General features: G+C 33.6%; 1 long non-coding RNA gene across 1 annotated transcript in view; it reads left to right on the top strand.

Moving 5' to 3' along the window:
- Positions 1-10205, top strand: part of LOC108515787 (uncharacterized) — a 17987-nt gene extending 7782 nt beyond the window's left edge. The window contains exons 2-3 of the long non-coding RNA XR_001881621.1: positions 3988-4110; positions 10162-10205. This is a non-coding gene — a long non-coding RNA (uncharacterized LOC108515787). The remainder of the gene's footprint in view (positions 1-3987; positions 4111-10161) is intronic.
- The last annotated feature ends 1244 nt before the right edge of the window (positions 10206-11449 follow it).

Raw genomic sequence — 11449 nt, 5'->3', positions numbered from 1 at the left:
ATTAAGAAAATGTGGCACATATACACCATGGAATAGTATGCAGCCATAAAAAAGGATGAGTTTGTGTCCTTTGTCCTTTGTAGGGACCTGGATGCAGCTGGAAACCATCATTCTCAGCAAACTATCGCAAGAACAGAAAACAAAACACCGCATGTTCTCACTCATAGGTGGGAACTGAACAATGAGATCACTTGGACTCGGGAAGGGGAACATCACACACTGGGGCCTATCATGGGGAGGGGGGAGGGATTGCATTGGGAGTTATATCTAATGTAAATGACGAGTTGATGGGTGCTGACGAGTTAATGGGTGCAGCACACCAACATGGCACAAATATACATATGTAACAAACCTGCACGTTATGCACATGTACCCTAGAACTTAAAGTATAATTTAAAAAAAAATACACTGACACCAGAAAAACTAAAAATATATTCAACAAGATACATCTGCTTGAAATTCACTGGAACATATACTCTAGGTGACAAAAATGTCTGTCTTCCATTTTCATATCCCAAGCATACGCCAGGCCATATTAAGTCATGATGACGTGTAGTTCATTACTATAGAGACGTAAGAATTTTATAACTCATCCAATGAATTCATGCTGAGATCAGAGTTCTAGAGTATCATTTGACCATTTATATAAAGAAACTGGCAGTTTTAATTTTTTAATAAAGGTTATAAAGTAGGAGCTCTGTCTACTTTACTTCCAAGCAATGTTTTAAAAATTTGACAAATTTATTTAGATTAGTTATTTTGGTTTGTTTTTTAACAAATAAATGAATTTCCTACACTGTCAGAAAGTCATATATATTGACAAGGTTTTCATTTGCCTTTGTTTCTTTCCTAGAAAGAAGGATGGTTTGCTCATATCTACCTTCTACTTTTCACTTTATCCACAAATGCCCAGACGTTTACATTCTCGAGGAGCTTAACTGATGTTAGAAGTACAAACAGTGAATAGCTATTTTATCTTTTCTGCATAAACTTAAAAGGTCAACATGGTGATAGAAAAGCGGTATACTTTATTCTTATAATTGATCCTCATAGTTAAGGTCTCTTTGGTGATGCTATTCTCTAAGCAAAGCTTTTTGGAATAAAAAGTGAAATGTTAAAGAACTGGTGAACTTTCAGGGCAAGATAAATTTTCAATCTAAAACTTACAAGCCCAAGAACAAGAATTTGTCTGCCAGCCTTGGGCTATGGAATGTCCTTTTTTATTTGTTTTTTCAACTGGGGACAACCATTGAATTAGCCTTCTTTTTTGTTCCATAGGTTTAAAGCTCTTTTATTTCAAAAGGCCTTTGGCATGGTACACTGGTTTTATGTTTGATTTTTATTACTGATTTTAATTGCTTCTGCAGTTGTGTATATTTTTAGTACTCTAAGTATATTGTTCCTTGTAAAATACCTGGAGTATTTTCTAAGAAGCAGAATATTTTATGAATCTTTTTTTTGTATAATTAAATAATACATAATGTTTATGATACTGGCTTGAAGTTCCTAAAAATTTTAGAGGAAATGCAATGTGTAGCTCATAGATTTGAGAAAAAATATACTTAACAGATTCTTAACTCAGATATTCCCTTCCACAAATTTAATGTAAATAAAATAAAATAGAATCATGTTTTATAAACTACATTTATTATTTCTAGTTGCCTGCTGGTGACATCTTGATTTTTCATTTTAAAAATGGTTTAGCTCTGTTCTTTATGGTGAGTCAGACATTACAGCTACCTTTATGTGTGTAGCATATAAATGAAAACTTAAAATTCCCTGTGGAGTAGAAAATTAGCAAAGAACTTTTAAGTGCACCTGATCAAAGTAAAAAAGTATGCCAATTATTTACAGTGGGATGTTAGAAATTTGCAGTGGTGATGGTTATAAATCTTGCTGAAATGAATTTTGCTAGGCAGACATCCATTTTCCAATATGGAAATAGCCCTACAATTTTAGAAATTTTGTTTGAAACTATGTTTGGATATAACCATAGCCAAATATGATATGATTGTAGGAGTTTTCTATCAGATTGATATTCTTCATTAAGGTTACTTTGTAAGTATTATGGTGCAGTATTGTCACTGCTCCCAGACTATATAAAAAATCTAGTGAATCAAGCTGCCTGACTGTCACCCCAGTTCTCTTGTATTTATTGAAGAGTTCATATTAAAAGCTCAACTATGTACCAGTTTTAAATGTGAATGGCCTCCTATACTCACAGGCTTAATGCTGCCTAATTTCCTTTATAATATAAAATTATAATTTCTTTTGTTGTGTGGACAATAAGTTTCCCCATTTTTTTGGAATAGGGGCTAAGGGTACAATGGGAGAGAGATTAATAAGAAAACAGACAGCTTGTTTGAGCGAGTTTGGGGGCTTTGGGAAAAATTTCTAAGATGGGAGTCCTGAGCCTTATCTTCAGTTAGATGTCACTGATTATTTTAATGTTATTTTTAATGCATTGAGTAGTTTGTGTTGAGAAGCGTAATATTGAGTTGAGAGGGGATAGCAGATGATTCTGCCTAAGTTGATATCCATGTATTCTGTCTGTATTACTGGGAATATTGTTAAAATTATGAAGCTTATTTTACATAAATGAATTTCACAAGTCAGAAGTGCACAAAATTAAGAGTACTTATACTTCAATAGAAAACTAGACAGCACAGCCAATCCTTGTCCCTGGAGTTTTAGGTATTACATTAGGATTAATTTTTCTATATTACTATCAGGAACAAATTGCAAACCATTTCCAAATTTGCAGAGTATATTTGTGTGACATATGTGTATTCACTTAACACTAAAATGTAATGGGAAGCATTTGCATATTTTTCATTAGCTAAAGTTCTTGTATTTCTCCAAGGCTGTCTTACTAAAAGGTATAGTCTGTCTATTCTCCCATTTTCAGCAATGTTGAGTAATGGACTTTGAGAAATGTTTCTACCATTACTTATTTGTATGATTATTTAGATTGTCGTGACATTTGTTTATAAAACCTTTCAATCTTAAATTCAAGACAATTTCCTAGAAAACATTTTTTTTTAGCTTCTGCAATATTCAATTCATTACATGACATATTCCTTCGTGAAATTCTCTCCGCTTCTGACTTCCACAAGGATGTACCTCACTGCTGCTTCTCCTCTGGCTATTCCTTTTTTAATAAAAATTCTTCGGTCATTCTACTTTCCTCTCCAAACCCCAAGACTCAGCTCTTACTTCTCTGATTCCCCCTCGCCACGTTTAGGTCAGAGATCTCCTCAACTCAGGAAGTTAATAACGATCACTGCAGCCCTAGATGTAATCACCTCTTGAACTGATTCCACCTCTCTAAGAGGTGTTGAAACCAAGACATTTGTTCATGACTCCCTTCATACTCCCCAAAATTTTTCCTTTATTTTTCTTTTTTCGTTAATGGTATTTTCATTCTTATGGCTCCCACATTTGAAATTCTGGATCATCATTACCCTTCCTTAATTTTCAGATCACATGTTTAGTAATGAAGTTTAGTTATCATTACCAGGTTATGCCTCCCTGATGAAATTATTCCTTTTTTTCCCTTCATTCTACCCCTCTTTCTTCATTTTGCATGTTGAAAACACACACACACACACACACACACACACACACACACACAACCAAAGAAGCAAGCAACCAACCAACTTTGTGCATGTCACTCACAAAAATCTTAACACTTGAGCGTTATTTGGTGACTTACTCACCCCTACTGCCTACCCCAAGTCACACACATCATCAGTAGATTCCCATTTGGAATATGAAAATAGGAGAAATCCTGAATCTAATTCAAAAATTAGTGAAAGTTTTCATTAGATACCAGAAAAATTCAAGAAATTATTGCTATTTAGCTTAATTGATCAAAACTTTGGGCAAACCATAGGAATGGTTACAACCTTCTATATTGAGATAATGCTGCAATGCTAGGAAGTCTGTGCAGGAGATTCTTAATTCACAGATGCCTTCTAATTTTAGGGCTTAGAGTTGGAGCAAGGTCCAGCTGAAGAGCCATTGAAGACCACACCACTTGACATTTCATTTGCGGTGACTCATTAGTAAGAAAAAGAAGCCAGAGTGGGAGATTGCAGGGCTCATAAGGTAACTACCCTGAGCAGGAAACTAGCAGTGCAATGGGATTTTCATGATTCAGCATCAGCAGAGTCACTCCTCTCACTGATTGAGTTGATGGCAGTGACTCATATTTCAAAGCAAAATATGGTTGCATTCTGGAAAAACATGATAATAGTAAATAGGAAATGAACACCACTTCATTTTTATCTATTGAAGGACTTTGGCAGCTGACTTAATCCATATATATCTGGACCATTTCATTGTTATAAATCTCTATGAAATAGCAGTTTATTTTCAGAAGGCTTTTCAGGAAATTCTGAAAATTAGCTTCCAGATATGTGTTACGCTAAGGCCTGTTGTAGAGTAGAAAGTGGATGGACTTGGGAATCAGAGATGGATTCAGATTCTGTTTCTGCCACTCAACTTCTCTAATCCTGCAATCCTAACTTTTTAAAATGGGAACAAGAATTCCTACCTCTAGGAGTGTTGTGAGTTTAAATAAAATAATTATAAAAGAACTTGTCATTTGTTGGTTATTTCCACCATCTTTACCTCACATTTTCCAGAGGAATTTCTTATAATATTTTAGCAATAGATATTTACATGTTGTAAGTGTACCTCTTTTTCCTAATTAACAGGATTATAATTATTCCCTTTACAAAACAATTTAAAATGTAATCTTAAATTTTAATCTCCCAAAGGCACTGGAATGTTGGTTACTTAACAAAGAAGCAAGAAGCAGAAAACACCTAACTTTAGTTGAGTCATTGACAATAGTAAATCAATCAGATAATGAAAATAAAATATGCCAATGATAATTCAGGTCTGTGAAAGTGTATGTTTTTACTTATAAATGTTCAATTGACATGAAATTTTTAGGAATACTTATGGCTTAAAGTGAGGTGATTCCATGGCAGAAATTCAAGCATGATTAACTTTCATGAGTCCTCTGAAAACTTTATTAGAATCTGCTAATTGGCCATTGTTAAAATTATGATACTTATCAACTAATCATCAGTAAATGTTCTTATGCCATCTATATTCTTTAGACCTCAGACCATCTGGCTCTGAGATCTGCCATCATAAAATGCCTGAAAAGTTTTATGAGCCTTAGTTGTAAATAGTAAAATTTTTGGTTAAAGAAAGGAGTGGATTACAATTTGAATAACCTTATAAAAAAGAAAATGCTTGGGATTATCATTTTTACTCTTGGTTGAATAAGTAGATGGAATTGATTATATGGTTCTGTGGAAGATAAACTCAAAATATTCCTGGAGATAAGTATATGTCCCTGAGTGACTTGTTCTTCATGTACTACCAGTTTAAAATTAAGACAAACAGAAATCTCTGAAATGTTTTATTATTTTGATTGCACTCAAATCTTGTGTGCATTGCACTGATAGTCAATTCAGTCAAAACTAGGAGATTTTGTGTTCTTATTTTCACCTTCTTCATTTTCTGTCTAAATGATATGGAAGAGGGGAACAAAGGTTGTTAATAGTAGATACATCATGAAAATGTAAGTCCAAGATTTCTTTGAGAAAATAATTGAAACACTAGGCATAATAGAGTGGAGGCTGAGTTCCACAGTAAATTTATAAAAATTGACAAATATCAATGCCAAGAAGAGAATAGCAAAGGATTTTTTTTTTTTTTTGAAAAGTGAAAACTAGGGAACTGGCAAATAAGAGTTCAAACCTTATCCTTCATTAAATGAGGAACTCAATTTAAAAAAATCAATTTCAGGTCCTGACATTTGTGAAGCAAGTACAGTGTTCATCCATGTATTCATTTATTCATTCATTAAAACCTTTTGAAGATAATATTATGAAATAAGACTATCCCAGATTTCCTTAATGCTTACACTTCTTCCCAGAGTCAAAAAAGGTTATTCTTTATATTCAAGCCATAAATGCTAAAATAAGCAAAAGGTTACAATACACTTTTAACTAAAAATATATGTATATGTATTTTTATATATATTATATTTATATGTTTATATATATTTATATCAAGGCAATAATCAGCTATGGAAACCATTAGTTATATCTACTTATGAATCCAAGAAGTAACTGACAGTCTTCTTCAGTAATATATCAGACTAAATTGACTGTATCTGTTTTGTCATCAAATGCATTTGGATAAAATATAAACACATAAAATAGCAAATACATAACTGGGGTTGTAATTAAATGAAGAAAAAAATCCTAAAGCCAGAACTGAATAGAGAAAAGTCAGTGGATTTTAACAGTCTTAGGCTTGTGGATTCTTTTCACGTATTTAATCATTGAACCATCTTTCTGAGGCATGTGTATGTTTGGGGGAGCTATTTTTTTGAGTTGGGGAGGAAAGTCTCGGCTTTAGGCACTGTGTAAATGGGGCACATGGAACTGAACATCTTTTATAAAACTTGGAGTCATAAGTGATAAGGTCATATGTGAAATAAAGACAAGGAAAGGTTGACTTCCACGCAGGCCTGGGAAGAGCAAGAAAGTTTGTCATTGTAGACATCAAAGTGGAAAGAAGCTACCTGTTACATCCTTTGCAGGGACGTGGATAAAGCAGGAGGCCATTATCCTTAGCAAACTAACACACAAACAGAAAACCAAATGCCATATGTTCTCACTTATAAATGGGAGCTAAATGATAACACACAGACACATAGAGGGGAACAACACACACTGGGGCCTTTTGTAAGGTGGAGGCTGGGAGGAGGGAGAGTATCAGGAAAAATAACTGAGTACTAGGCTTAATACCTGGGTAATGAAATACTCTGTACAGCAAACCCCCATGACACAAGTTTACCTATGTAACAAACCTGCACATGTACCCCTGAGCTTAAAATAAAAGTTAAAAAAAAGAGCTACCTGTGAGAAGTGAGAAACACCACGAAACCTTTTCCAGGTTGGGTCTGTATTCCTGTATTCATGGTAATTGCAGTGCATGGAGATATCCAAGCTGGAATTCTTGAGACTCTTGGGTCCTCCAGCAAAAGCAATCCTAAAGCCACATTGCAGGGATACTTTCTCAACCCAGGGCATGTAGAAATCCCAAAGAAGTAAACTCTGCTGAAGAAAAGTCTACTAAGATAACAAACCACATGAGAGAAAAAAATGCCATTAGAGGAATCATCAGATGCAACATGTTGAAGAATGTATACCCCCTGGGCTGGAGATTGCAGAACAGACTGAAGACACTTCAGTGCAAATCAAGAGATGAAAGACAAGCTAGAAATGAGAAAGATAAATTAAAGTACTTTGGGAAAAAAGGGAAGATACGAAAGAACCACATAGAAATGTAAAAAATGAAAAACAATCTTTGACATTAAAAAGAAACTCAATGGAAAGGTTAAATATAACCTTCAGATTCATCTGAAGAAAGAGTGAATGAGATTGCAGATCTAAGGAGATCATGCATAATGTGGTACAAAGAATTACAGAAAACACAAGACAGATGTTTGAGATGTGAGCAGCAGAAAGAGAAGATCTGACATAATTGTAATATGAATTTCAGGAAGAAAAGATAGAGAAAACGAGGGGGTTATATGACAATATAATAGGAAAAAATTATTAGAATTTTAAAAAAAACATAATTCCTAAGCAGGTTTAAACATGTTAAGTAAAAACAAATTTCCCCTAGAAACATAGTAAGGTTGTAGTCCAGAAAAAACCCAGTCACATTTTAAAAGCTTTCTACTGGGATGGAAAAATACATGTGAAGATTGCCTACAGAGGAACAGCAATCAGACTTTTGACAGGCTCTTATCTGTGTCTTCTTCTATTAGAAAGCAATGGAATTATACTTTCAAAAATCTTTTTAAAAAGCCCTGTCAACTCATCTTTTGTATTCAAACAATTACAGAGTAAGAAGGGAACAATGACTTTTATGCATAAACAAAGACTAAGAGTTTACAATTCACATATTTTCCAAAACAAAAGCTATTTTAAGATGCATTCAACCAAAAGAAAAATAAACCCAGAAAGATGAGTAGGATGCAAAATCAATGCTGACAAATAAATTGGTAAATGTATTGTATTGTTAAGGTTAAAATACATATTGGCAGTGAAAAAAAGGTAATTTGGAAAAAATTAAAGGGGAACCAGAAAATCAAACTGCAAAAACATGAGAAATGATATAGGAGAGAATTGAAAGTAGCATATCCTAAATTTCTGTAATTGCTTTCAAGGTGGATAGATTAAAGAATAACTTTGTTGAATGTCTGCAATAGTTAAAAAATGGAAGTAATCTTTCATGAATAGGTTAAAAAGCATTGTATGTTTATATAATTAATATATAGCCATTAAAACAAAAAAAACCCATAAATAACAATCTCAAAACCTAATATTGAGTAAAAAGCAGTTGCAAAGTATACGTAATGCCTTAGGTAAACTTAAAATAACACTAAGTCGTATGTTATATATTCTATGTATTTTAAATGTACAAATTTTACTAATATAGTGACAGAAGAAACACTAAATTCATGATGATAGTTGCCTATGGAGAAGAGGGAGGTGAATAGGCAAGTATTGGAGTTGACTGCACCTTCATCTGTAACATACTCTTTTATGTATAGAAAAATAACCTGAGCATGAGAAGGGCTAACATTAAACCAAGAGATTAATTTAGACTGACCTTTGTTTTTGATAAAAATACAGTCATCAGTGACTTGGCTTTGAACACTTACAGCTGCTCCTTTGTTGTTGTCCTTGTTGTTTTGTTTGTTTGGGAGAAAAACAAATGTAGGCAGCTTATCTAGTTTGGAAAACTTGCTTCCAGAATCAGTCCTCCACAGCACAGCAGGAGCAGCACAGTGGGAAAAGACAAAACATTCTTGATAAAGTTGATGCATTAGAGACTTAAACTGGTGCAATTAAAAGAGGCCTTGATAAGATTTGATATTACACAGTGATACCTCAGTGTGTGCTAAGATTTCCAAATTTATACTTGCGGATAAAAAGATGCAAAGTGATGTGCAACTTGGGATTCTAAAATATTTCAAGATCGGTGGTTGCTTCAAATGAGTGGTATATTTTATTCTGTTTTCTCTTCAGGGGAAAATAGAGAAACTACCTAAAAGTAAATGTAATATTGTTTTTGTTCAAATCCTAGACAAACGATGTATCTGTAATTTATTGATACCATAAGCTTTTTCTTAACAAATCAACTTTCAGAACCTAAATATTACATATGCACTTGATGAGTTGAATAATAATTCATCTGTAGCATGTAGTGCTAAGATAATAGATTTTTTCTTTTTTTGGGAAATGTATGTTTGACAGACGTAAAATAGATGAATTCAGTGTATCATCTGTATGAGATTGCACTTGGCCAAACATTTATCAGAAAGAATGCTGGCACGTGTTCTGCTATTTCACAGAATTATTGAAGGAGTCATATTTAATGATGCTTTTTGGGCAAGTAGTATTTCTATTACCCATTTTCATCAAAATGACATCAAGTGACTCATCAGAATGTCTCTGCACAGCTACTCCTTTAGTTAGATACTCCTAATTTAAAACTGATTAGAACTTGAATACAAATTTGTTACAATAAAGATAATTTTAATCAATGCCCATCCTTAAAATTCACCTAAAAAACCTCCCAAAATAAAACAGAAAACTGAAAGCAAAATACATGAAGCAGGGAGAGCAGGGAGGCTTATATATTCAACAAAGAAAACAGATACATCTCTGGTCCACAGTCGATTAAGTTTACCTTCTAATTCTCAAAATTTGGGGCCAAAGTAAACATAAATCTGAGAGCATAACAAACTTCTTTAAACCTCACACCCAAAGCAGCTGTCTTTAAAAGTCGGTCACCGAGAGCTGAAGGGTGTATCTTAAACATTGTGACTTCCATGCATTCAGGACTTTGCATGACCTGTCCATCCTGTTCGGGAGGCTCCTCTCACAGATAATTGTAGGAATGACATATTTTTAAAATAGTTCCACTTTGAAATCATCTTCGTTAAGAGGCTTTCTCTTGCCATTCTTATTACAGAAGCACATCATCCCATTTCCATCTTTCTCTAACTTGAAATCCTATTTTGTTTCTCCTTGACGTTTGTCATTTTTGTAGGATTTGAGGTCTGCTGCTCAGTGAAATCCATGCCTTCTGGAGGATTACTGGTAAATAAATATTAAGCATGACTATTAAAATAATTTATCTTTTACCATCAAATAGAGAAAAAGGTATATTTTATTTATTCATTTGTTAATGTGTTTTTTTTTTTTTTTTTTTTTTTTTTTGTCCTTGGCTTTTACTGGAATTTAATTCTGAAGCAGTCAGGAACATTCATATCCCCCAAACCTAGAAGATTGCCTGACATATAACCAATAAAATAATTTCGAATAAATAAATGAATTAATGATGAAAAGCTCATAAATTAAGGGTAAGATAAGTAGTGGGATGAATAAAGGATGTTATGTTTGTCATCTCTGGTTGTATTTATTTTGATCTCTTCTTATTAATCTAAGGGTCTATTAAACTCATTTAATCTTGTGAAGAACCAGCTTGGTTTTGTTGGTCTTTTGAACGTTCGCCTCTCAATTTTGTTCAATTCAGCTGTGCTTTTGATTATTTCTTTTCTTCTGCTAGCTTTCGAGTTGGTTTGCTCTTGTTTTACTAGCTCCTCTAGGTGTGGCATTAGATTGTTAATTTGAGATCCTCCTAACTTCTTGATGCAGGCATTTAATGGTATAAACTTTCCTCTTAACATTGCTTTAACTGTGTCACAAAGATTCTGGTATGTCCTGTCTCTGTTTTCATTAGTTTCAAAGAATATTTTGATTTCTGCCTTAATTTTGTTCTTTGCCTAAAAGTCATTCAGGAGCAGATTGTTTAACTGACCCCATAGAAATACAAAAACATCCTCAGATTATTGTGAACACCCTATGCACACAAACTACAAAATCTAGAAGAAATGGATACATTCCTGGAAACACAAAACCTACCAAGATTGAACCCAGAAGAAATTGAAATCCTGAACAGGCCAATGATAAGTTCTGAAATTGAATCAGTAATAAAAACGCTACCAACCAAAAAGAAAAAAAAAGCCCTGGACTAGATGGATTTATAGCCACATTCTACCAGATATACAAAGAGCCAGTACTAATTCTACTGAAATTATTTCAAAAAAATTGAGGAGGAAGTACTCCTCTCTAATTCACTCTATGAAGTCAGTATTATCCTGATACCAAAACCTGACAGAGACAATAAAAAAAGAAAACTTCAGGACCATATCCCTGATGAACATAGACACAAAAATCCTCAATAAAATACTAGCAAATCGCATCCAACAGCACATCAAAAAGTTAACTCACCATGATCAAGTAGGCTTGGGATGCAACGTTGATTTAACATATGA

Source organism: Rhinopithecus bieti, unplaced genomic scaffold (assembly GCF_001698545.2).
Source record: "Rhinopithecus bieti isolate Rb0 unplaced genomic scaffold, ASM169854v2 scaffold_35001, whole genome shotgun sequence".
NCBI lineage: Eukaryota > Metazoa > Chordata > Mammalia > Primates > Cercopithecidae > Rhinopithecus > Rhinopithecus bieti.
The sequence above is the reverse complement of the archived record's forward strand: the minus strand, read 5'-3'. Positions and strand labels throughout refer to the sequence as shown.